This window comes from Thamnophis sirtalis, unplaced genomic scaffold (genome assembly GCF_051295495.1).
Source record: "Thamnophis sirtalis isolate CommonGarterSnake01/CBP01778 unplaced genomic scaffold, rThaSir2_p1.2 scaffold_9, whole genome shotgun sequence".
Lineage (NCBI taxonomy): Eukaryota > Metazoa > Chordata > Lepidosauria > Squamata > Natricidae > Thamnophis > Thamnophis sirtalis.
Window position 1 is genome coordinate 25,552,594 of NW_028261389.1, and position 24,814 is coordinate 25,577,407.

Consider the following 24,814-nt stretch of genomic DNA (forward strand, 5'->3'; position numbering starts at 1 on the left):
TTTGTCAATATTTTCTGGAGAACAAAGCCTAGATATGTGGCAGATGCACATGAGTGCACATGAATGGCTTTAAAAAAAAATTAACAGAATTCTTCAGATGTGCAGACTTTATAAGCAGCTGCCACACACACTGCTCAGATATTGGTGGAAGTTATTTGGGGATTTAAAAATATGTTAAATTTGCAATCACCAACTGTTGTGTACAAATCTCCCAACTTCTACTTGAACCATTATATTTATTTGTTGTTAAATTTGGTATGTCACCCTTCAAAAGCAGATTGTTCCAGGAGACTTCATAACAAATTAAAATTGCAAAATAAAAATGTAAGAACAGTTTGCATTAATGTAAAACAATTAAAACATATTCATTTAAACAGCTTTAACAGCATTTTTGTTTGAAATTAGCATATTATTTTATTCAGAGCATACAAATTAAAAATGTATTTTAACTTGCTTAAATGCAATAAAAGGGGATACATGCTGGGAAAAGACAAAACAAAGTTAGAAGAATATCTCTGAAATAGTTGTTTTGGATAGCCATTGAAGTCACAAGGAAAGGCTCCAATATCAAGGCTCTAAAGGTCTTAGTGTACATGTAAGAACTTAGTGAAAACAATATATTTATGTACTGTATGTATTTATCCAACCAGTGCATATGGTCAGCCATCTGTTAAAAAAAAACCTTCAGTAATGAACAAAATAAGAAAAAGAGAAACCAAATAAAACACAATCAAGGCACAATCAGATACAACTGTACTAGAGATCCCCCCCCCCCCAATGAACATCCTGGATTAAATAGGGGAAAGCCAGATCCTTGTGAAAGGCTAATAGAGTTGGGACTGTCTGTGTTTGGAGAAAGAAGCTATTCCACGGGGCAGGTAATATGACAGAAAGGGACATTTCCGGAGACTTACCAGGCGACAATGTTTCATTGAAGGTACCTGGACTATGTCCATTCTGCCAAATCTGGTGGGATGGTGAATACCACTGGGGATTAATTGGGTCCCATGCCATGAAGGCTTTAAAGGTGATAGCCATCATTTGGAATTGTATCTGGAAGCTCACTGGCAGCCAGTGCAGTTCTCATAGCAGTGGTGTTATATTGATGTACTGCAGTTGAACCTTTCAGTTCAGAGGTGGTATTCTGCTGTTCGCACCGGTTTGGGCAAACCCGTAGTGGTGACGGCACGAAGCTCTGCCCACCCACCATACATCATCACTGACCTTCTGTTCATTCCCAGAAAGTACTGCGCCAGTGGTGGATTTTAGGTGGTATGCCCCAGTACGGGCGTATTGGTGCCTGCCGGGAGCATCGGGTACCATTCCAGTATGGGCTCCGGAGGGCCCACCCACCTGCCCAAACTCCCTACATGTATTTGAGCTCTTCGGCGCTTCTGCACATACACACGGAGCATACAGTGATTGTGCGATGCTCTGCTGAGCAGCTGGAGCATCGCAGAGGCGTCACAGAGGTAAGGACGCATGCACGTGCTCTGTGTGTGTGCATGCGTGCTGCACGCGTGCATTTGGGAGATGCCGGGTTCCATTGCACCGTACCGGTTGCAACAGGATCAGAACCCACCAATGTACTGTGCATGGACAGACGCACAAGCTACCGAACCAGTAGTGAAGATAAGAGGATTTCATGCCTGTTCCAGATGCTCTTCAAGAGCAGCCTCACACTGAACATGTTGCGGTGATTTAAAGGGCGGGGGGTGAGGGTTGACTAAAGCATGAGTGATTGTGATTAGTGCCTCCTGATCTTCAAATGGGCACAACTGGTACACTTGGAATTAATGTAAAACTCTCCTGGCTATAGCTGTCACCTGCTCCTGGAACAGAAACTATGCATCCAAGAGAACCCCAGGTTTCAGATATTGTAGTTTGTACCTGTGAAAGTCTTTATAAGTTAATACCACCCCCTTGAACTAAGACCAGAGATGAACAGGAAAGTTCTTATAAAACTAGCTTAATATGTTTATAATGCTTATTTCTACTCAGTAGAATATCAATAACTACTTCAGCTTCAACCACAACAATACACAATCACACAATAGATGCAAACTTAAAGGTTAAACTGCTCCAAACTCAGTTGCAGAAAATACAACTTCAGCAACAGAGTGGTCAATGTCTGGAATGCTCTACCAGGCTCAGTGGTTTCTTTCCCAAACCCCCAAAACTTTAACCTTAGACTGTCTACTGTGGACTTCACCCTATTCCTAAGAGGTCTGTAAGGAGCGTGCATAAGCGCACCGACGTGCCTACCGTTTCTGTCCTACCAACCCCATTTACTCGTATCCATTTCATGTATCCATAATCTTGTATATACTTATATCTATTATCTTATAAATGCTTGACAAACCAAACAAATAAAAAATAAAATAAATATTAACTGAAGCATGTGGATAACTTTCAAGGGCAACCCCACATGTAAATTCTTTAAAGCAGGGATCCCCAAACTTGGCAACTTTAAGACTTGAGGACTTCAACTCCCAGAATTCTCCAGCCAGCATCTTAATGTTGCCAAGTTTGAAGACCTGTGCTTTAAAGTAAATTAAATGTGTTGTTGCTAGGACACTAATTACTGTACAAGGTTATCTCTGTCTGAGAAGAATGATAACAGGCAGATCAGTGTACTGTGGTAAAAGGCACTCTGTGTCACAGTAGGCCTCTAATGACCATGAAAGCTCTAGAAAATCTCCAAGCTATAAACGTAATTATTTAGAGGCCTGCAGCTAATTCCAGAACATGCTGAATGCCACTCTGCTTGACAGATAAGCCTTCCACTAACTGTATTCCTAGCTCATTTGGACTGAGCTGCAGTTTGTTGGCCCTCACCCAGTCCATAATGTTGATTCAACATTTTCACTGCCAGTACTAAATCTGATGAAAAGAGGCAGAGTTGTCACATGCATATTGATGATGCTTTATTCTAAATCTTAATGTGATCTCATACAAAGGCTTCATATACATGATAAATAGTCTCAGGAATAAAACAGAACTTTGGAATCTTTTTTGTAGCCTGTGGAGGGTCTTTTCCTCCTTTGTAAGATGATTAGTTTTGGGCGTCATGGTAGTCCTCACTTTCTGTAACACTTTAGCCTAAGAAATATGAGCAACACCAACCAACCAACCTTGCTTTTAGGAAAAGTTAATCACAGTACAGTTCTAGCAAGCTTTTGGCCTAAAACCTGTTGGGAGAATGGCTGACTGCCATTGTTATTTTGGATCATTTTGTTTGTATTGCATTGTATGCTGCATAGTTAAGGGACATGGTGGCTCAGTGGCTAAGACACTGAGCTTGTTAATTGAAAGGTCAGCAGTTCGGCGGTTTGAATCCCTAGCAAAGCGTAATGGAGTGACTCCCGTTACTTGTCCCAGCTTCTGCCAACCTAGCAGTTTAAAAGTATGTAAAAATGCAAGTAGAAAAATAGGAACCATCTTTGGTGGGAAGGTAACAGCGTTCCGTGTGCCTTTGGTATTTAATCATGCCGGCCACATGCCCACGGAGACGTCTTCAGACAGCACTGGCTCTTCGGCTTTGAAACGGAGATGAACACTGCCCCCTAGAGTCAGGAACAACGAGCACATATGTGTGAGGGGAACCTTTACATTTACTTCATGCTGCATAGTGCCCATAGTCTGTAAGGACTGGAGCAGCATATAAATATTTTTACAAAAATGAGTAAGATTGGAGCTGCTAAAATTCCACCCTCTACTCTCCTGAAACTTTTTCCCCCCTTTGAAGCTGACCACCATGATGGGAAAAGTATAGATAACAAAATTTAGTACTTTAGATTCATCAAACAGGATGATGCAAATTATGTTTAGTTTTAAAAACCAATAAAATATATTATTCCTGTTCAATCATCAGTTTCCTCTTTAAAGAGAAACCTGGTTAAGATCAAAATATAGAATGGAGTATGTTATCTCCATCTGTGGCAATTCTATATATAAGAAGTTATTCTTCACTGAAGCTCTCTGTTGCATTATGTTGATTAGCAAGAAAGGTGGCAAGGTGGCAAACTTCCAATATCTGACTTTATTTTTGAAATTAAGAGTACCTCATATTGCAGAGTTCCAAATTCCCATAAACATATGGTTTCCCATAAACCATATGTCACAGTTCTTCGGGAAGGTGAGAGAGCAAGGTTATCATAGCCATGGCCAGGGCTAGGACATGCTCTCCCCAGCAATATTGCCACTACCTCTCTTGTTTGATATAGCTTTGGAATGGGAAACATGGCTTTGCATCCAGACAGACTAAACTGTGCAGTAGTTGCACACGTAGCCCACACTAAGGAAATGTCAGAGGTAGGGTCAAGTTGTGATCATTTACTCCCATCGCTAACATCAATGCTGACAGATTTTCCTGGTTCAAAGTCACTTTTGACTTATTTTCACACTTACCAATGTTGCAGCATCCCATTGTCATATTATCAAAATTCAGATCAGAGGTGGGTTTCTACCATTTTGCCCTGGATCGGGCAAACAGTAGTGGCGGTGGCGGGAGGCTCTGCCTACCCACCTGGATTGCGCGTGCACGGGGCAAACCGATAGTAAGATAAATGGAAACCCACCGCTGATTCAGATAGTGGGCACAGTTTCTGTCCCAGGGTCATGTGATCAAATTTGTGAACTTCTCACAAGCAAAGTCAATGGAGAAACCAGATTCATGTAACAACTGTGTTGCTAAGTTAACCGCTGCAGAGATTCCCTTAACAACTATGGCAAGAAAGGTCATAAAATGGGGCAAACTTAACAAATGTCTCACTTAGCAATAGGAATTTTGGGCTCCATTGTAGTTGTACATTGAGGACTACTTGTTTTTGCATATACAAGAAACATTATATTATAATTTCATTTTCATGTGCCTTCTCATTACACACAATGCATTAAAGCAGAAATACATGTAGCTTAGAAGGACACCTCAATCTAAAGAAAAGATTAGTCATATGTCATGCAACTAAAAAGAAAGCATTTAAAAGCATAATGAATTTCACCAATAAATGTATGAATTGGGTACTGCTTGAGACTCCCTGCAGAAGCATTCCATAAGGCATCATCATTAAAACACTCTTAGTTTTAGTAGTCAACCGTCTCACTTGAACAGTGAACTTCCAGCCATAGTGTCAATCTTGCCAAGTAAACCAGTCAAGAAACATGATTACATGAGTTAAATCTACTTTATTAAGGCTACATTGACAGATCTTGCAAGTTGGAAGATATGAACTTCCCACACTTGTTCCATTATCTCAGGCCCTTCCTTTGTTTCTCTGACCATTAAGGGACTGCAGCCTCTTGTCTTAATGTTTCCCAGGCAACATCTCTTTTTTTCTTTCCTCAAGGTCATCCATGCATTCTGTGATGATCTGGGGCAAGGCACAGTGGCCACACAGTCAGCTGATAGTTCAAAATACCTGTTTATTACCTCCAACTTTCCCTCAAATGCTCCCCCATTTATGGCAGTCCCAGAGCCCCCCTCGCTCACACACACACACACACACACACACACACACACACCTCCAGTAGTCCAGCAAAATGCTGTTAGTACAAAGCAAGAAGTCTAGCGGGGCAAGGGAATAAGTCAATGAGTCCAGGAAACAAGGAATAAGGCAATTAGTCCAGGAAGCAAGGTATAAGGCAAAAAATCTAGCAAACTCCATATGTCATCAACGGCACACAAAACTCCACAAATTCAGCATTTGTTCCCAACAAATGCCCCTCCATACAGCATTTCCTTAAGTCTCAGTCTCCAAGTGTGCTTGCGAAGAGGGGTGGGGTGCTCTCCCCCTGAATTATTGAGTCAGTCTGTGCTGTTCCTGCCCTCTCTTCATTCTCTGTGCTCGGGGATCAGGAGTGGGAGGTCCTTGCTCATTGCCTGAGCTCCGTTGCTTTTCATCTCCACTGCCTGTCTTCCCTTGGTTATCCTGCCCCTCTTTCTCCCTGCTGGCAAGCTGTCCCAAGCCTGAGTGGCCCGGTGCTGCCTCATCCTGCTGCCTCATCCTTCCTCTGACGCCAACAAGGCCACCCCTTCAACCACCGTCGGGTCCAGCTCTAGCTCATCTTTTCTGCAGATTCAGGCTCCGATGGGGGCATGACACATTCCATTACACTTAGAAAGTTACTTTTGCTCCCCCTATTTACCCTTTCAAACACTCCCCTCCCTGACTTTCCCTTTTCCTCTTTCCATTCTTACTGCTATGTACTTCTCCAGTGGATTTCAGAGAAGCTGGAATGAGGACCAGCAACCTTTCCTATGGACAATTCTTTTGCACTGCTGGATGAAGCAAAATATGCTTCAAGGCTCCCCAAAATAATCTTATGGTCCTCATGGGTGAAGATTGGTATAATCCAGTTCCCATGTATATTCACTTGTAATAATTCTTGTTGCAATCAATAATTCTACTGCAATTCTAATGTGGTAGGATTTTCACTTTAATGATGTGCTTGTGCTACATGCATGAAGGGCATAACAGCCTCAAGAGTGAAGCTGAGACCCAAGCCGGCTATTTATATAACCCCAGTCACAGTTCTCGTGGGAAGGTGTTGAATATAATTAAGAAAGGATATGGCAAGAGTTTAACTAGAACAAACATGTTTGTACTGAAACCTTGTATAAAACAAACCATGGAACTCCAGAGTATTTGTTTAGTTAAGATTTGTTTTCTTATGAGAAACAGGAAAACAAAAAGGATAATGTTATTTGAATTTACAAAGTCGCCTGTACTGATCATAGAAGGAGAGGCTGGTAGAGTTATGGAATAGGAAATGACACTGTCACACTAGAGACAAATGAACTATTCACTGTAAGTAAAGCAACAGGATGAACCCTCCAAATCTTAGTTGCACATTTGAATGTTTGATGGTTTTTTTTTTAGTTATTCCTATTTTCCCAATACAGCTAGGGGCTAGCTGAAATAGTTTCCTGCCTGCAACAAAATCTAGTTGGAGGACTGGCCAAAATTAGCCATACAGCAGGGGTTTCAAACTCAAGGCCCGAGGCCCAGATCTGGCCTGTCGGGTGCTTAGATCTGGCCTGCAGGACTGCCCTGGAAATAGGAAAGAACCAGCCTACAGTGCCTCTGCAAGAGAAAACAGAGCTTGTGAGGTCTGCATGCAGCCTTCCAAAGCTCCATTTTCACTGGTAGAAGGTTGCGGAAGGCAGTCGCAGCTGAAAACGGAGTTTGGGAGCCTGTTTTTGCTGGCAGAGCGCTCAGGCCATCGCAGGCACCCCCAACATGAGTGAGATCGTGCTGTCCACACCCACCCTGGTCACGTCCACCCCTGCCCCCCCAAGACGAAACACAATCCTGATGCGGCCCTCAATGAAATCGAGTTTGGCACCCCTGCCATACTGTGTTCGTACAGAAGACAATTGGATTGACAATGGAACTTACATTGGCACTGAATGAGATAGCTCCATCTCTGGAGAGGCTGTAGATACGAGACCTGCCATTGCAACATCCAGTTTATGCTGGTTAAACCTGATGCCTAATGAAGACAGAACTTAAGGTTTTACCAAAGTGGGCTCCAATGCCTTCTGTAGCATTTCAGATATCTGCACCTCATAAATGCCACTTGAAACAGAGTGATTGCTCTTGCTGCAGATTAAGATCAGTCTAAAAGACGGGGCAATAAAGTGACAGCTGTTCTCATTTAGGCTAGCAGTTTCTGGAGCCCATCTTTCTCTTCTATACACAAGCGATCACAGATTTGCATAAAGTCGATATGTGCTTATTTCTATATAGAGATGTATATTCAGGAATATTTACTATAGTCATAGCAATAAAACAAAGCATCTCTGCTTAGGGGTTCAGGATTTATTTCCCGTGCTAGTTCAAGCTGCGGTCCTGATGCAGCTTGAACATGTACTGTAGATGGACAATTTTACAGGTCTGGGTCTTTGCTTTCATGGTCCTTTATTTTTAAAGTTGACCTCAACTGGAGAGCCAGCCCTTCAAACAGAAAATTGTTTTTTTCTTTGTAAAATAAGACATGACTATTTTAATTTCATAGAAGAAATCAGAAGAGTTTTCACAAGCAGCATTTATGTTTGTTGGATTTATTCCCAAACTGAGTCTTTTAGGAAAAGAATAATGAAGAACCCCTACCTCCAATCTTTTATTTTTTAATATTTCACACAATGTTTCTGCAAAACAGAAACACCAACCACCACACCATGTCTACAGAACCGGTAGTAAAAAAAATTGAATCCCACCACTGCCATTCTCCTGAAAAAGGGAGTGACATTAGGTAACCTACACCAGTTTTTTTGTAAATAAAGCAAAAACATAGATAATCATTTGCAAGAGTCAAGAATCAGAAACCTCAGCCTGATCTTGGGAAATAAGAATGGTGGAATATCCAAGCATGCAGGTGGGCAAATTTCACTGATGCAAATTCTTTCAGCAACATGAGTTGGCATGCTTCCTGTTAGTTTAGCAGCATAGTTACTTTAAATACCTGAGCTCTAGTATGTTTATTCATAGGAATTAACAATTGACAAGAAGTTAGTGTGGACTTGAGGTGTAATTTTCTAAGAACCAAGTTGATTGCTAAAGTTTCTCCTGGCTGGTGGTCTTTTTGCTCCATGGTAAACCACAATGGAGAACAAGCTCTCAAACAAGACCTACCCAGCACTTTGACTATTGTTTCCATAATTGCCCTTGAAAAGCTGGAGGATAATTTGTGGTGTCTCTTTACTTCTGGAACAAAGAAATCTCAGACCACAGGCCTCTGTTCATAATACTTGCTTTAGTTAGAGCATGCTATTGTAGCAGCTGGTGGGTCCTGGCTAGACATGGAGCTTTTGCTACTGTCTTTCCAAGATTGTGTCATTTAAACCTTTTTATATGACTCAAGAAGCTTTTCCCAATTGTGACACGAGATACAGCTCAAGTTCAGTATAAACGTCTGTTGAAAAGAAATCATCAAAGTTTTGTCAACATTCTAGCCAGAAGAATTGTGAAAAGCACTAGAGGAATGGCAAATCGATCATATATTCAAAAAGCTGTCCATGAAATCACAAGTTGGGGACCAATAAATCCCAAATTGCCACTTGCCAAATAAAGAAAATGTTTCTTTTCTTTCTTTTTCTTTAAAAGCGGCACTGAGGGTAAGGAAAACATATCATTTTTTTAATGTGCAGAATTCACACTGTGGAACATGGCGGAAACCCGTTGATTATAAAACAAGCAGGGAACACGGCTTTATTTAAGCAAAGTAAAGAACAGTGGGGGAGAAATTTATTTTCACTTTTATGCATTGGAACTTTTTGTTTTTCTCCCTTCTGCCCATGATGTTTTTACTTTCAACAAGATGACGGATTTCCTGAAATAAAAAGCAGGAAAAGAAAAAGGACAACAAGCATCATGTTTGGCATTGCGTTAATTCTTTTACTGTAAATATCCAATGGTATAAAGAATATTGGAAACAAGAGTAATGGTTTGGACTGCTAAGAAATAATGTGCGAGTATAATGCTGCATCTACCTGGCAAATTATTGGTTCTGTTAGAATAATCCTACTACTGGAGATTGGAGAACTAGTTGAATGGAGAAACCTCCTCCTGGGCTCATAATAACAGGGTAATGAAAAAAAATGTGATTTTGTTTTTCCTTTCTTTTGTTTCTCTGCATCACTTGCTTAAGCTATTTTTCTCATTGATGCTAACAACAATAAAATAAAATATACCACCTCTAGTGATAGTATATTGGGGCATGCTCATTTTCCCCAGATATGGCAGATACATATTTTTCCATACTTTTCAGTGTTTGGTGTTTTTTATTTTATATATTTGAGACACTTTAGCTATTGACATTTACATAGTTTCATCCAGGCATCTGAAAGAGTTAGATCACTCTATCTGAGAGCTAGGCAATCCTTTGGAAAAATCCCATAGCCTTTGAGAAACATGTATTGTGTAATCTTTGATTGCCCAAATTCAACCAGTAAATGTTACTTGCTACTTGGCCTACAAGGAATGTAAATACACCCAAACTGAATGAACTGCTCTAAATGGTGCATAGTATTGGAACGAATTAATGAATTCATTAAAATATAGCATTAGAAAAAGTGCTTCAGGAAGTCAAGACTGAAACAACAAAACATATTCCAAGTTAGGATAATGTTTTTTCCTCCTCAAATTATCATTCATAATCTGTATCTGTGTGCATTTTTTTCATAGGCCCCCTCCATCTTGTGCTGAACACTTTTTATGAAATTGTAAAGGTCACTATCATCAGATTGATAAGCAGATACTAGAAAAACAACACAAATATAAACTTGTCCACACTTTTCTACTGAATATCTCTAAAGAATGGAGATTAAAAACACTTGCTGTCAAACTGATCTCCACTGGCACACTCTGTGGCATATTTTCTACTTCTTTATACATGATGCAACGTTGCAACCACAGCTACACACGTAATTCAATATGACTACACTTGCAGTATGATATTTGAATCTGATAACACTTGCTTTTCAGCAGCCAACTATCTAGTATCCTCAAAATTTGTTGAACTAACCTACAAAATTCCCAGTAAGGAAGGCATCAGATTGCATTAAGTTTAAGGCCTCCTGTTTTGAGCAAGGGGTGGACTAGTAGACCTCCAATGTCCCTTCCAGCCCTATGATTCCATATTCTATATTTTCTAGCCTATAATTTGTGTGATTATAATGGAAATCAACATGGGTTCAACTTCAATCTGATCTAAGATGCTTTGTATCTTGGAAGCACAGCTGATAAACACAATATCATCCATTTAAGCAATATCGAAAAAGACATGCTGTATCTATGAAATACACACAATTCAGAACAATGAACATTTAAAAACTCCCTATCCCCCTTCCCCTTTTTTTACTCTTCAAGAAAATAACTTTCTCAAAGCTCTGGCCAAACATTATCCCCCACTCCTCACCCTCTTCTGCTACCATTACCTTAACTAGTGTCATTATTTTCTTTCTTAAATAAATATGTTAAGACGGACAATGTTTGGGAATTGTGAGTAGCAGGAAACCGAGAAATTCTTTTGGGAACAGCACAGAAGCCTTCTTCTTTCTGTGCACATGTCTGGAGTTGTAGAGTGACTGTGGTCTGTTTAAACCCACTTGGTAAGTCTTCTTGACGTAGAAAGGAAATTTTTTACCCCTCCTTTGACAGGAAAGTAAAAGGCTGCGGAGGCGGAGTTGATTCATTCTTTGAGGTGATACTACACTTCACAAGACTAAATTAAACAAATATGAATGAGCTGCTCTATTCAAACAATAGTAACAGAGCTGTTTTTCCCATCATCAAAATTCTTTGCTTTTTCAGAGCTACAAGAAAAGAATTATAGTTTGGAATGCTGTGTTCAAAATGCTTACTTCTGAGTAGAAGTGCATAGGATTGTGAGGTTGGATTCTTTACATTTATTTTAGGCAAATTTCCACCTAATTATGTTAATGCACATCAAAGTCAATGTTGTGCATAATTATTATTTCTAGAATATGCATAGGCACAGTATGTTGTTCCAAGGAAAGCAACCTTTAAAAGTTGTGATTTAATAGCCAAAGCCGTGTAAAAGCCCTCCAGACACAGAGTTATGAATCCAGGTTGGTGACCATGCTCTTTGGGGGAAACACAACCCCATAAAAAAGGTGCAATCTTGGATTCAAATGGCTTTTGAGTTGAGTTTCAGCCTGTTTTTCCCTGTCTATACCCCTCAATCTCCAAACACCAGTTCTTGACTTTCTCCATTTTCCTAATCTAATCTGTCCATAGTAGAGAAGTATCAGCTGCATATTGATGATAACTCACTCTGAACATATGGATAACCTATCCCATCATTTCGGTATAGATCAGGGCTGACAAACTCCTGGCCCATGGGCCGGATGCATCACATGCTGGCCACGCCCACACCTGGTTTAGCAAAAAGGAAGAAAGTCCCGATATGTCACATTATGCTGCCATGACAATGTGAGTTTGACACCGCTGATATAGATGTTGAATAAGATACTTACTTTAGTTTTTGTTTGGGAACCACCCAGAGTTTGTTATAATATGGGTGGCTATATAAAAATTATATATACCACTATGCCCCCAACTCCTAACCCTCACACACAGTCAAGAAAAGTAATATGGTTGACAGCATCAAAACCTCTGAAAAATCTGGGTGGACAAGGATGTTCACACCAACTCCATCCAGATCCTCCCATAGGTAATCCATGAAAATCACCAGTGAAGTTTTTGCCCCAATTCTAGGTCTGTAATCTGCAGCTCTACTCACTAGCCTTCTTCTCAAAGGGAAGATCAGAGATAGGACAGTAGTTGTTAGCTTTTGTTGGCTTCTTGAAATGTGGATGGACCAATGCCTCTTTAACTGGCCCATGCATTTCATGTTACTGAAATCTGATATTGCTTGTTGCCTGCATCTAACTTGCAGTCTTTCTACTAGCTGATATTACCAAGACTATCCAGGGTTCAATCCATAAGTGGTGTAGATAAGATTTCAGAGAACTGTTCATTTCCTTGGGCTCTATAGGTTCAAAAGCCCCGTGATAACACTATAAGAAGACATCTATGTCTTCACCTCAATCCCTTCATTGTTTGCTGGTAAAAAATTCCCGTCATGCTGAAAAATCATGGCTGTTAGATTGCAAAACTATTTTGCAGCTTCTTTTGAGAAGAGGCTTTCTTTGTACAAAGTATTTCTGTTTAACTTTGCATTTGCCAATTTGCTTTCCTGAATAAATGTTCTAAAACTGGATAAATGAAACATGTTTCTTGACCAAATGATCACATTTTTTGTCCTTTCGGGGCTCCTACTGAATTTGTTGCTCTGATTAATTCAGCTTCCTGCCAAATATTTTCTAGCCATACATTCTTGGCATTTTCAGGCATATCTATTTTATAGTTATTTCCAGCCTCTCAATAGTAAATAAATCCATATTATGCCATCTCCTATACAATCTTTCAAACAGTCAAGTAAAAATATTACATGAAAATTGCATTGGTTGGATGGTCCAAATGAGCACTGGTGTTACTCTCAACAACTTCTAGTTAAATGTCTGTTTGCTGCTCTGAGTTACTTTCTAAAGTAGTAAAGTCAGGATAAAAATCTAATAAATAATATAAAGCTTCTATAATGTCAGTCCTACAAAGTAGAGCAGATCAAGAAACAGATGCCACATAGGTCTAAAATTACTTGTATCAAAATTGCAAGATTCAGTAACAGAAGCATTCAAATCTGAATGTGCTTTCCCTCCTCTCTCTTTTATCTTTTTGTGAATTATGTGGGTGTCTGAGATGTTTTTGCAAACTTCCCTCTTTGTACAGACTTAAGGCGTGTTCATCGGTTTATTGCTTTGTTTCTCATCCTTCCCTTCTCTTTTTTGTTTTTTTCCTTTGTTTGTCTGGTCTACACAACACTTCAGTGATGGGAATGTTCTCAGTGGATCATTCATCAGCTGATTGCTATCTCTCTGTGCGTATGTTTCTTTTCTCTTTTTCTTCTTCTTGTTCTTAAAGGAAAAAAAATAAATGTCTCACAGAAAAAGAGGCCCAGCAATTAAAATCACCTCAGTGTCAGTAAGCAGTAGTTGGTCGAATGTTTGGAGTGTAATGTTTGCGTAGTTGAACATCACTTGGCATGCATTTTAGACATGACATGTTTGGTTTTACTGCAGTTGCATAATTGCTTTATATCACCTTTCCAGTAATCGAGGCTCTTCGTGTAAAACAAAAGTTTCTTTCTCTGTCCGGGACACAGCTATGAGCCTCACAGTTGCTTCAGTCAGAGGTAAAGGAAGATGAGAATCACATCCTTTGCTTTGAAGATCTTTTCCTACATCCTGGACAATTGAATCAAATGGTGGGATTATTCTGAAGCAGAAGGAAGTCGTTGCTCCTAGTTGTGGGCACTGTGTACTTCGCTTTTATAACATCTTATGTCAAACTCTGGTGCAGCTGAATTATGTTAATTAAATTTAATGTACTTATTGGTTTTATTGCAGGATGTCAGTGAGAATTTCTTAGAACTAAAGTAGCCCAGGTTTGCTCCACATACTTAGCAGTTTCATTTTCTGAGCTTTGGGAGATCATTGCCAAGTTTTCAAGCATTGTATTCTACACCCCAGCAAGGTTTTCTATATCTAATATTTCAGAAGTGTTTCTCTTTCTTTCTTTCTTTCTTTCTTTCTTTCTTTCTTTCTTTCTTTCTTTCTTTCTTTCTTTCTTTCCTCCTCCCTCCCTCCCTCCCTCCCTTCCTCCCTTCCTTCCTTCCTTCCTTCCTTCCTTGTCTGTGTAAGATTTGGATTCAGAAGGGTGGTTGGTGACTGGAGGTTTCTGGGAGGTGCTGGCAAATTGTTTGCTAGGAGTGATGTTGTTTCCATTTACATTAGTCTCCCTTGCTATATATGCTCTGGATCATTTTATTATTTTATTTATTAGTTTGTCAAACTTGTACAAGATAGCAGGTATAAATATGAACATGGACATGAACAAAAGAAATGAATACAAATAAATGGGGATAGTAGGACAGGGATGGTAGACACGCTGTTGCGCTTATGCACGCCCCCTTTATGGACCTCTTAGGAATAGGGTAAGGTCCATGGTAGACAGTTTGAGGTTGAAGCTGTGAGGGTTAGAGGATGTAACAATGGAGTCAGGTAGAGCATATCCAGAAACCATCTGGATATATGACGTGAGGGGTGGTACAGTATATCTGGCTCCAGTGATCTGTTTATTAAATTTGTTTGTTGTCCATTTCTATACAAGGTAACTTTGGGTGGCTCTGAGTGGCCCATGTGAGTGCCAGAATTCCACAAATTCCTTGCGTCTCTTGCTGTTGGTATTGTTGTTGTAATTATTATTTCTGTGTTTTCCCAGTCAAATGCAATGGGGGTGTGGATGGCTATTAAGTATGTGCAATCCCTACCCTTCATTGCAGTTATGGATTCTTTACTTCTTTGATGCAACTGGCTTGTGGGTAGTGCAGACTGCAGGCCATCTGTTTATTTTGTACGTATATGATTTTGGTTCTCTCTTATTCATGCTTGAAGTTTTTTGTTTTGTCCAGAATTCCTTGTAGTGTTTTTGCAGTTTTCTGAACCACTGTGATGCCTATTGATTGGAACAGTCTGTTAGCAATGAATTATTTTTAAAAACATTCTTTATAATGGTTCTCAGGGTGCCTTTGTGTTCTTGTTTTGTTGCTTCGTACATTTTTAAAAAATGAAATTGGGGGTTAGATGTTGTTCTTGGACAGTATTCATTTCAAGGTTACCATCCTGAACTTATCTTCTTAACTGTGGCACAAACATGCCAAGGTTATAAATTTTCATATTATGTCTTCATGATATTGCCCTTGTCCAGCCCACAGCTAAGGGAGTGTAAAGTAATCTTTAGATGCTCCAGTTTTAAAGTAATGTTTGCTCTTTCTGCACAATTTTGGCCATGGATATTATCTTGCAGGGTTCATTGATAGTGTGGTTTCTGACATAGTTAGGGTTGGAATTTGCCTAGCTTTTACTGATCATTTTATATTGCTCAGGGCATGAGTGGTTTCCTTCACTTAATGGGAACTATCATCCACAGCTACTTTGGCTTCCACTGCACAAGAAGCAGGGCACTTGGCTTTCCCAGAGATATCAGCCCATGTCGCTTCTGACAGGCACTTTCCATAGGTTATACAGTATATAAACATGGGTGTAATGTTCTTCTTAAAGACTGTAGAACCTAGTTTTTAAAAACCTTTTCTAGGGCTTTTTTGAAAGTGCTATTCAGTGCAGCACACAAGTTTGATATAAAATGAAAAAGAGAGTGAGATTCTGCTAAACTTGAGTGCATTTCATATTTGCTTTTGCTTTTGACACAACTATGGGTTTCATATGACCATATTATTTACTATTTTTATTTCTTGGATTGAGTAGCTACATTATTTTGCTGGGTTGATAACCATCTCTGAGTTACTTCCAGGTGCTACCAGTCACAAAGACAGAACTGGACCTGTGATTCACACAGTGCTGTTCTCTTGCAACAGCACTGCTGAAGATGGGGCCTCTTCATTGACTCCTGCTTTGCTCCACTCCGTATCCTTTCTGCATGTGGAAGAGCTACATTTGGGACATCAATTCAATCAAGTGTTGATTACATGAATGTGGATATTCAGTTTTATGATACTGTTTTCAGAAATTGCTTTTGCCTTCTTCCTTGGGTCAAGGGAATGGAGTGAGTGGCTCTAAGTCATCCAGGTAGCAGTGTGCATAAGGCAGAATTGAAACTCATGGTTTCATGGTTTCTTTAACACCACACCAAACTAACTCCTTAAGCAGATGATAATGTTGCAAGCACCCAATTATACTTTGACAAGTCTTCCCATCCTCCCCATATTAGGGAGAAAGTAGTTGTTCTTCTATTGTCAGGTAATACTTGATAAGAGGGTCTCACATTAAAGCAATCAGGTGCTGATCTCATTACTCTAGCAGCATCTCATGACTATACTCTGGAGGAACAGGGTTTGCTATTTGAAACTGCAAATTTTATGCCATGATACCTTTATTTCAGTTCAAGAACTGGTAGATAACACTTTAACATGGTTTACGTCCATATTTTATCAACATGTTTAGGCAGATATGGTGAAGTGTTTACTATGATTTTATGGATAGCAAGCAAGACTGGATTACTTTGCTGTTTTCTTTAGAATTGTTTTTCACAGTGTAGCTTAAATTTCTGTAAGTGCACCCTGCATCAAAGAACTAACCAAGAAAATGCTGCCATTTTCTGCTTTATATCAAATCCAATATGTATATGAAGAACTAGTTAGCTGGCATCACAATTTTCAAGAGGGACCTTCTGGTGAAGCACTTCAAACTTAAGCTGATCCTAAGTCTAAATATCTAAGCTTAAATGAGTGGCACAAAGTTATAATGCAGCATTGCAGGCTAACTCTGCCCGCTGCCAGGAATTTGATCTTGACCGGTTTAAGGTTGACTTAGTCTTCTATCCTTCCAAGTTCAGTAAAATGAAGACCCAGATTTTTGGGGGTAATATGTTGAGTCTCTAAACTGCTCGAGAGGGCTGTAAAGCACTGTGGAGTAGTATATAGTCTAAATACTATTACTATTGCTAATTATCTAAGTAATCAGGAAAGAGCACAACTGGTGGGAAAAAAAAACTGGTTCTGTTTATACTCTCATCCTATAAATGTTGCCTGAAAATAAATAACCTCTCCTCATTTTTCTATAACTATCTTACTATATCTTGATCTCAGAACCATAATTTCTGGGCTGGAAAAATCCTGAAAACCACTAGAGGGAAGCAAAGTGGTAGAGTTTGCTGTGTGTCTTTGCCGCCATCCAGAGTCTATTCAGATTTTTGCAGCCAGATATGATAGCCATACATACTGATGTGGTCTCCAGTTTCTTTTTGCTATAGATGAGAACCAGAGATGAATTTAAATATCGAGGTAGAAACTGAGTTAAATTGCAATAACTTTAATGTCATGCTTTTACTCTCCTTTAATAGGGAATTCAATGGTGGTCAAAGTCACATCCTTGGATGAGGAGTGGAACACATGGTATGTACACACTGACTAATGATATTACCTGGCAGCAGTATGTTTGCAGTGGGGATATGGACAGCTGGGAAAATTCCAGCATGAGCAAAATGTTCTGCCAGTCACTTCAAATCAGTAAATGTTTAAATTTAAAACATTAGTAGACTGTGCAATATTATTCTATTTATCTTACACTGCCACAGGTGTAGGAAAGAGCAGTTTCCTGTTGTGCAAATTTTCCTATTCCAATTCTACTGCTGAAATGAAAAAGTAAACAGATGGTGAGGATGCCAAAGGAAAGAGGGAGGGCTGTATCCCATCATATAGCACACTAACCTTATGACACCTAGCAGACTGCTGAGTGAGACAGAGTAGAATTCCACTCTAGCCTTACGCAAAGGAAATGTAATGGGTTGTTTGACAAGATTCTCCAACAGAGTAGGTTGAGATATATAATCATCCAATTCATAGCTTTTTCCAATAGGGTTGTTGTTGTTGTTGTTATTATACAATTGTATCACAGCGGCCAGTTGTTTCGCCGGATTTGGCATTGGTTACTAGTCGGGCCCCACCCAGGGGCCTAAGACGTCATAACGTATTTTCGTAATATGCGTGCAGATCCAAGCAGTGCGGCTTTTTGCATTTGACTGATGGTGATTTTGTCAATTTTTAACTGTTTTAAATGTAATTCCAGTGCTTTTGGAATAGCACCCAGTGTGCCAATTACCACTGGAATTACCACTGCTGGTTTGTGCCATAGTCATTGAATTTTGATTTTTAAGTCCTGGTATTTTGCGATTTTTTCATGTTCATTCTTGGCGACCCTGCTATCACCTGGTATTGCGATGTCTATGATTATGACCTTATTTTTCTCAACCAGTGTGATGTCTGGTGTATTATGCACTAGTATTTTGTCTGTTTGTATACGGAAATCCCACAAGATCTTGACCATCTGATTTTCGGTGACTTTTTCAGGCTGATGTTCCCACCAGTTTGTTGCTGTTTTAATATTATAATTTTTGCACAAATTCCAATGGATCATTTGTGCTACTGAATTTTGCCACAATTTATAATTAGTCTGTGCGAATTTTTTACAGCAGCTGAGTATGTGATCATCATCATCATCATCATCATTATTATTATTTAATATTTTACAACAGAAGCATGAAAATTGTTGACTGGTTATATTTACAGTATATAATCAATTAATGTCATATATGATTTATGCTGTCTGCCTATCTATCTATTCATCTATTTATTTATCTTTATTGATTAAATTTATAATATATCCAGTAAAACTTCGGGTGATGGATATAACAGCACAAGCAACCAGATTGAGGCCCCGCATTCAAATCTCAGGACACATATACATCAACACCAGAGCTCCCAAAGCAACTGCTTGGCCTCAGTGCCTGGGGAATTTATGTATGATACATTGAATATTCAGGGTGGAAATGGACAGAATTAAAAATGATATAGACATTGACTATATTCTCTCTAAATTTGCTACAACACCGCACTTTGCTAGGAATCTCAACTAGTAACTCAGAAGAAAATAATGTGAAGTTATTTACATATTTCCATGTTTACAGGTGCCTCTGTAACATTTATTTCATTTTCATCATCTTTTGCCTTTTTACTAGCCATAAGATGAACAGGTAATCCTATCTCTCATGCAAGCTGGGTTAAAGTGGATGGCACCAGATCAAAGCATCCATGGTAAAAGACGCAATGATGACAGCATCTATAAAGTCTTTACATCAAGACAGAAGATAGAGCTCAGGTGTTTAGACCCAAAGAACCTTTGGAGAGAAAGCCTGAGATGATCTCAGCTTTGATGTGACATATTTACATACATACACAGATACATACATACCTGGATGTTACTGTACAGCTTTTTAAAATATTTTATACATGTCAATTTTCTATGCCAGAAAAATAAACACAGTAAAATAAAAGCTATACTTTTATACTATATAACATATTATATGTATTCATAATATGTACATAACATTAATTTAATTATCAACCATAATTTTAACTATTCATTGTAGTAGTCACCGTAGTAGAGATAGTGCTACTATTTTCATTTATATGCTGTTCTTCTTTTCAAAGAGAGCCTAAAAGCTTTCTAAAAAGCCTATCCAAAAATATTTCAAAATAAAACACAATTAAGAAAATACCAAAAGTTCTATATTTTTGAGTGACAGAAATAAATCTAATTGTATATATTTTATCAGGCAGATAAAGATCAACCACAGAAAAACAATGTTACCATAAGCATAAGAGGCATTTAGCAAAGTCATATCCAAAACCTCATCAGCCAAAAAAGGAATTTCTAGATTTAACAGAAGATATTTGTACATTTAGAAGAGCATCTGGGTTCAGTAAGCTTGAGGGTATAAGTAGACATGACATGACTGGATATCTCTACACATTTATCTTTGATCAGGGAAGAGGCTATTTGGATTAGGAACACAGGAATGAAAGAGATTCATTCTCCTGTGTGTTAGATTTCCTGGCTAATGGCTCTCTTGAATTGCTATCAGCTACCTCGATGGGGAGGAGCAGCGACACAGACACAGACACACACACAGATATACACACACACACGGAAGGGACCCAGTGGCTCAGTGGCTAAGATGCTGAGCTTGTCGATCAGAAAGGTCAACAGCTCAGCTCCCCTTTCTTGTCCCAGCTTCTGCCAACCTAGCAGTTCGAAAGCATGTTAAAATGCAAGTAGAAAAATAAGAACCACCTTTGGTGGGAAGGTTAAGAGCGTGTGTTAAGGTGCCTGTGTTGTCTCTTGGTATAGCTAGTGAGGGTTTTCAATCAAAGTTAGAAATTGCCACAGATGCCCTGTATCACATCTGGACCTCTGTAGCACCAGAGCATTAGTTACTTATTTTCCTTAAGAATTGTCTCAAATTACAACCATTTTAACTAAATATTTACCACATGAGGCAGAATGTAACAAAGAAAGAGACAGTGCATGTGTGAAATAGGGCAGTAAATTGCTATAAAGAACACTTACAGATTCAGCACGTAAGAAAGAAAAATGATAACCAAATCCTCATTGGGAAAGACATGAGCTGCGGCAAAACTGGTTGTCAGTTTCATCATGCCCTCAAGCACAAAATATATTGTAAGTCTATCTTCTTCACCAACAATCTAAAAATAAATGGAGAAACGTTTCTCTTTTCAAAAAAAAAAGCATGCTACATAGCTTGAACCTTTGGGTTATTCCTTGCCAATGGAAACTACCGTATTTTGCGGAGTATAAGACACACTGGAGTATAAGACGCACCAAGGTTTTGAAGAGGCAAATTTTAAAAATATAATTTTTTGCATTCTGCAAACCTCCCAAAACCAGCCTGTTTTTCATGAAAATGCCCCCCCCCCCAGGCATGAATAGCTTTTAGGGAGGCTTGCAGAGTGCTCCTGGGGGCGGCGGGAATGAGCAAAAAATGGCCCATTTTTTGTAAACAAAAAAGGGGATGGATAGCCTTTAGGAAGCTTATAGAGTGCTGCTGGGGGCAGGGGCGGCAAAATTGAGCAAAAAATGGGTTGTTTTTTTGCTAATTTCTGCCCTTCCCAGTCCCCAGGAGCTCTCCAAAAACTTCCTAGAGGCTATGCATGGCCATTTTGGTGAAGGGGGCAGGGTTTTGGGAGGCCAAAAATGCTGTATTCAGTGTAAAAGACGCACCCAGATTTTCAGCCTCTTTTTTGAGGGAAAAAGGTGTGTCTTATACTCTGAATATAAATTGTCACTAATGCATGTATTATATGCATTTTCCTTGCCCTGTCTTCAAACTATTTCTCTCCAAAAAGAATATGGAAATGTTTTGGATTAGATAATAATGAAGTTCTCTCTTTCTGTCTACAAAATCTCTATACCACTCCACTCAAATGATTTTGGGATAAGGAAGAAAAATCAACCACCCGGTATGTCTCCCCTCTGCTGCTTCTACTTATATCTGTGAACCAACTAGCTATTTGGTGGAATTAACTAGAGATAACTGAGCCGAGAATTAAAGGGGGGAAAAAATGAGGCAATACACTTCAGATATGTCACTAAAAACAATGTGACACTGCAATATAAGCTGTTTTATCTCCTGTGGTCTCCCAGCTGTTTTTAAACCAACTTCAGACATTCCAGTCCCAATTGCAGTGATTTGGCAACAGTCATAAGCCCAGCCCTGACTGTGGTCATCATAAGTAGCCCCCAGGTTTCTTGCCTTTCCCATCAATGCAAAGAAGACAAGGTTCATTGGCCTGCTTCGATGTGGACTGATCTACCAGTGGCTTCCTTTTTCTTTTTGGATATTTCCTGTTGTTTTGCCTTTGCTTTTCTCAGATGTTTGCACCCTCCCCCTTCCTATATTATTTCTTTTGACACTAGAACATATCATTTGGTTTTTGGGCTTTCCCTTACAATACCATTGCTGTTCTGATTCTACCATTCCAAAGCAGCTGGGAACAGCCTTTTGTTCTAGCTTCCTCTCTAGTCCCATCAAGTTTACATCAAGAAAGAACTGATAGTTCAGTTTCCTAGAAACAAAGTAGCAGCATTCCTTTATTGAAACTTAAATAAGTTAAAAAATAATAATAAGGGAAAAAGAGAAATATTGTGGCCAGGGTGTGGGAAAGCAAAAGGAAGCAAAGCTGAAAAAGATGGAAAGAGTGAATGGGGCATGAACTCTATTACTATTCTTCTTATAATCTTTCCTATTACCTACTGTACTTTTTCAGACTATAAGATGCTCTGGACTATAAGACGCACCTAGCTTTTGGGGGAGAAAACAAGAAAAAATATCTGCCTCAGCCTCCCAGCATCCATCTGGTATTCATCTGGCCCATTTGCTGCAGCCTGTTGGCTGTGGCTCATTCACACAGCTGGCAAGGCCCATTTGGTGTGCCCCTTTTGGCTTGGCCCATTCATTGCTGACCATTCGCCGCAGCCCATTCACCCTGACCCTTTTGCCGCCACAGCCCATTTGCCACTGCCCTGGCCCATCCTAGAACAGCTGATTGGTGCCACATCAACTCCCCTCCCCCTGCCACAATATTTTCTGTATAAGATGCACAGACTTTTCCACCCACTTTTTTGGGGGGAGGGGGAAATACATCTTATACTCTGAAAAATATGGTATCCCACTTATGACTATAACCTTGTTGCTTGTATTTTTATGATTTATATTGTTTTATTTGTTTCCTAGTATGATTTGCTTGCTTATTAGTAACCTATGACTTGGGTAACAGTCTATCCTCCATATCAATCTACCCAGGCCTCATTCTGGAGAGGCCACTCCAGCTTTGACCTCTTTCCAGAGCATGATACCATAGTCTCTAAGAGCCAAGGTGGCGCAGTGGTTAAATGCAGCACTGCAGGCTACTGCTAGATCAGCAGTTCAGCGGTTCAAATCTCACCGGCTCAGGGTTGACTCAGCCTTCCACCCTTCCGAGGTGGGTAAAATGAGGACCCAGATTGTTGGGGGCAATATGCTGACTCTCTGTAAACCGCTTAGAGAGGCCTATGAAGCGGTATATAAGTCTACTGCTATTGCTATTGCTATTGTCTTTTGAGACTGAAGGATGCCAATGCAATGCAAAATCTATGACTAAGTGTTGTATCTTATAATTCTTGATATATTTTTTTCTTTTTATGTACAATGAGCACATATGCACCAAAGACAAATTCCTTTTGGTCCAATTATCCTTGGCCAATATTCTATTCTATTCTATTCTATTCTATTCTATTCTATTCTATTCTATTCTATCCTATCCTATCCTATTCCATTCCATTCCATTCGCGAAGGCTTAACAGACATCCATTAGATCAACTGCAAGAATATTTAAGACAAATACACAAAACACTCTACAATTGCCAGTCAGCATAGAAATTGTTGCCCATAAGCCCAAATGAAATGGCTATTGGAGCAGTGGTAAGCTGCTGAAGGGCCTGCCAAGCATTGCAAACAGTTAGAACTGGGGCTGCCATTAGAATGCAATAAAACACCTAAGGCATCTGTTCTGAAGAGGATTTAAAGCCACTTACGTCAGAAAACAGCAGATTTGAATCAAGCTGAAAAAATACAGTAGGGAATGCACTGTGGGCTGGGACTCAGAGGAAGATGACTGTCATGTGTTGTGCACTGAGGAAATAGTGGTGGCTTATATTGGCTTTGGGCCAAGCAGGAGGAGTAGATTTCCCCTAACAAGTATTTTACCTTGGAATGTTGTGTGACGCTGAGCAAAATAGTCCTTATATAGAGATAGAATATTGTTGCCCACTCAAGTTAGCTGTATAGCCTAGTTTATAATCAAGAAGTCAGACAGAGGGAGGACATTTGTAGTGTTTTTTTAAAAAACAGCTATAGGAGTATTAAAAAGGCAGGTCATTTCTCCAGATAACCTTTAAAACTTTAGCAGTGAATATATAAGTATTGGTTTGGGGATAGGCAACATAATATGCTCTGTTGTTGAACTTTAACTCACAGCAATCTTAAAATGAGGTAGTCATGAGGGATGAGTCCAGCAACATCTGGAAAATGTATATTGCCCATCCCATTTGAATTATTAATGTTTACTGTATAAAGTTAGGAAATGATCTTAGCTCTTTTTCTTGCTTGCAAAAGGTCTCAGGCTGAATTCTGCTACTTGAATCATTACAGAAAAGCAATACTGAAGGGGATGGTCAAATGTTTGCTTTGGGACAATGGAAACCACTATTCAAGGCCATACTCTGTATGGCACCAGGAAGAATTGCTCAGATAAGCTTAGTGTGAGAGAATGGTAGCCAGGTTTTGACTTGGTAAACTAAGTTTAGATGCATTAGTAAGACAGGAGACAAAGCAACCCAGGCTTTGAGTGATAAGTTTTGCTACCTTTATTTATCAGCACCCGAAACAAAGGGGGAAACTAGAGATTAGCAGAAGCTGGCTACTTCATCTTTCATTTTATTAAAGAATTAAAAGTTAACACTTTGACTATTAACTTGCAACATCAGATCTAATATATGAAGGACCTCATAACTGCTACTTTCCAGTATGCTCAATAATATACTCAATAATATTAACATTTTATAAGAATAGAAGGAGGTAGCCTGTTTTAATATGCATTTAACCATGGCATAATTAATAAGAATTCTTTTGTTTGATGAAGGTTGTAGTTACATTGTCCAAGCCCTTGAGTGACGCAGCCTTAAAATGACATTTGCTGTACTGATATAAAAATAATCTTTATGTTTTATTCCAACACTATTCAAAAGAAGAGCCTC

General features: G+C 39.3%; 1 protein-coding gene across 1 annotated transcript in view; it reads right to left on the bottom strand.

Moving 5' to 3' along the window:
* The window catches only part of SYN3 (synapsin III), a 197,091-nt gene that overhangs the window by 42,899 nt on the left and 129,378 nt on the right, over nucleotides 1-24,814 (bottom strand). The gene's annotated exons all lie outside the window — the stretch shown is intronic.